The sequence below is a fragment of the Sceloporus occidentalis genome, unplaced genomic scaffold (assembly GCF_023333645.1).
Source record: "Sceloporus occidentalis isolate IW3139 unplaced genomic scaffold, rSceOcc1.0.p SCAF_504, whole genome shotgun sequence".
NCBI lineage: Eukaryota > Metazoa > Chordata > Lepidosauria > Squamata > Phrynosomatidae > Sceloporus > Sceloporus occidentalis.
Window position 1 is genome coordinate 9,023 of NW_028317484.1, and position 3,510 is coordinate 12,532.

A 3,510-nucleotide genomic window follows, 5' to 3' on the forward strand; every position below is an offset into this window, starting at 1 on the left:
CACTGCACGGTGCACACAAAACCTTGGCATAAGACTTGGAGGTTCTTCTTATTCTGTGGTCTCGTTTCTGTGGAAACCAATAACAAAGGGCAGGCTTCCATTTTTCCTTTGATTGTTTAGGCGGTATTCATGCGGCCTGACACCTGTCTGAAGAATGACTGGGAATGAATAATGTTTCTTCTTTTCTTCTTTTGGCTCTGGATATGCGACTGGTGTAAATTAAAACCAGAAATAAACACTCTATATTTTTAAATATATCACAGTTTTTTTTAAAGCTAAAGACATGCTGAAGTTAAACCACACAATAAGAAAGTTGTTTTAATAAAATAAGGGGCATTATGCAGAATAATGATGCAAGACCAAAGTTTTCCTGGACACATCTAGACAACAAATGCACCCTTCAGGGATACATTTTAATGCATGCTTAGTTTTTTTTAAATACCCATTAAAACATGAGGGTATATTCCTGACAAGCATTTTGACCGCTTGTGGTAATATGTATATATATATATGTATATATATATACATACTTAGTCTTGTATTACCCTTGATTCATACAGTAATGTATTTAAGGGCGTACTCATGGTGGTGCTGCCTGGGAACTTACCTAGGGCTGCACCACCAGCTTGCATGTCAATATTTGCACCTTTGGAGATGGCCAAAGCCTACGATATGCTGCTGACTTTCGCACAGAGGAGTGCTTGGCCAGAACCTGTATACACAGACAACTACAGTACAGACTTAATATTAATATAAATATGTTATCCTTAATGTAAGTCATGCCCATTCATAAGTATTATTGCTATTAGTAAAACAGCAGTGTCATTTATTTTGGCAGAACTGTTCCTTTAAGCTAAGTATGGACATGTTCCCTGCCTCCCTCTGCTCTGCGGAGGGCTTCTCACTCTTAGCTCCGCTCCTTTTCATTTTATAGTTTACTAGCACACCAGGATTTGTGTTAAATATCGCTTGTCAGCCATGAAGCTAAGATCAAGTGAGTACCTGTGGTAGAGGAAGAGCTCAGTCCTTTGGCCCTAAGGTTGAGTTGGTTGAGAAGCTTGAGGCACTTTTAGAACACCACATTTAGCGCAGTGGTGTACAGCCGGTGGAACTGTATATTTTAATACTAGCTGAGCTGATTAGTACAATGAGAATAAGCTATAGACCCTTCCACACACCTTTTTTAAGCATGAGTTACCTTGGGCTATAAGTAAAAGAAAAAAAGAGCTTTTGACCCTTATACCTGATAATACACATTTTTTCCTCCCCGGGGAAGAAAAAAATAACATGACTGCCTCTTTTTTTTTATTTTTTTAACGTAATCATTCACTGTAAGTAGCCCTCCCCAAACATCAAACCGAAATGGATACATGTGCTCAGTAATGATTAAAATGTAGCAGATGCATGCAAGAGACAGCTGTTTATAATGCATGGGTAAGGCCCTTGGTTGGATAATACAAATACACTATTATAAGGTTTATATGAGCTACATTTTAGCCTGCAAGAAATAAACAATCTGCACCGACATGGGAAACTTATGTACAGCTCTTAACAAACAAGAGGCTTTTATCTCCCGTGGCGTGGGGGTTACCCTGCCTGCACCAAAATACCTCTTCTTCAGCAGAAGCAGCAGGTCTCAATTCATTTACAAGTAGTTGATCTCTTCTGCACTTGCATGTGAATTCACAGTTTATTAAATCCATTAAATGCCATATAGATGAGCTACGGGAAAAGACAGAGAGAAGGGCTATAAATGTTCCGTAACGTAACATGTTTCATATGGGGATTGGACTTCAAACAGTGAGTTAATTTGGAACATATACTTGTGATTTTCAGGATCCAAGGCTTTTCCTAAATTGCAGAGGGCGTGAGAGGGTATTTTGTGCCCTTTGTGCTTTCAGTGCAGGATATATGGAATGCCTTGTTGTATTTCAAAACTCCATTGCTTTCGAAGTGCTGCTAAATTACTTTGCACTCATGGCAGACGTTTGAACTCCATAGCACAAGGGCAGAAGTGTCCACAATCTGATGGCTGTGTGCCGCGGTCAGCTAATGAAACAGCAGCTGCATGGAGCATTTGTCTTTCATGGGAAAAAAACAAGTCTTTAGGCTCGCCTGATGGATGTAAATGAGTGTTTAGCAATGCTTCCTTATTTCTTAACATTAAGTCGAGGGGTTTTTCATCATCTTTCTTGACCCCACCATAACATATTTTGAGTGTGACCTACATACTCATCAAAGACAGAGAACGCAAACCTAGGTCAGAATGTCTGAAACACACACTGTATGCTGTTTGCCTGTCATTGTCTGAGCACAAAGGAAACAGAATAATCGATCAACAACTCATGAACAGAAAAACAAATCACAGACCTAATGTGAATTTGAACGTATATATATAAATATATCTCAAGATTGTAAGCTAGAGAGCACGGCTCTCTCCACCTAATGTATCGGTTTGACTTATTCTGTCAATTCTCATCTTGTCATATCCCTTGAATATATGTATTGTATTAAGCGCTGCATAAATTGTTCTCGCTATATAAAAAAAAGATAATAATAATAATATATAAAGGCACAGTAAGATTAAAAACATGTTTTTGTTCACTTTAATCTTTTGTGTTGTAATACTGTTATTGCCGTCCAGAGGGTACGGAGGTTGGAAGGTGGATACTAAGAGATGTTTCCCAGGGGAAAAACCCCATATCCAGAAACCATATAATTTTCATATATTACAGGTACAGAGCTGCCATGCACCATGTAGGATGTATAAACCAATTACTCAGTTGTAAATTACACACTGTAGGCCAGCACTTTATATGAGCTAGTCAGTAATATGTGAAAATCATATGTATCCTGGAAAACATGGCTTATATGGTTATCCTAAGCGTGAGCACGAACCAAGAGGTTCTTAAATATTACAGGATCCAGATTAAAGGGACATTCCAGCCCATCTAATTTGTTGGTTTTATTCTTTAATGCATATTTAATGGCCATGTCCTTCATTTAGGGACATTCCTTAACCAAACTCCCCCAAAGCAGAAACTCTGTCTGTTGTTACTGCCTATCCCCAATCCCTGCCTTTTTAACACTCAGAGTAGGTGCAGACCTCTTTGTGGTCACACGTTGGGGACATTCTCTGGTGTTATCTGTCCAGATGTCTCGGGCAGAATGACCAGTCCATTGCATTTCACCGCACGCAAGTAGTCACTCACTAAATAGCTCACAGAGGACAGTCTTCATTTTATAAGGGCAATTTTTAACTTTTTGCTTTATATCCCTAATAAGACATGATACGATTCTGGTACGTTTTGAGTTTTTAAGATGTAAAATGTAATGCATTTTCTAGAAGAACTAAAAACATGAAATCAGATGTATAATTACTCAAGATAGATCCTATACAAAAGCACTGGAGTGAGCTGTACACTTCTTCATTAAATGGGAGTGCTGCATCCTATGACCGTTGTGTCATGCTGTCTCACACACATGCATGGGGTTTCCAACAACACTAAC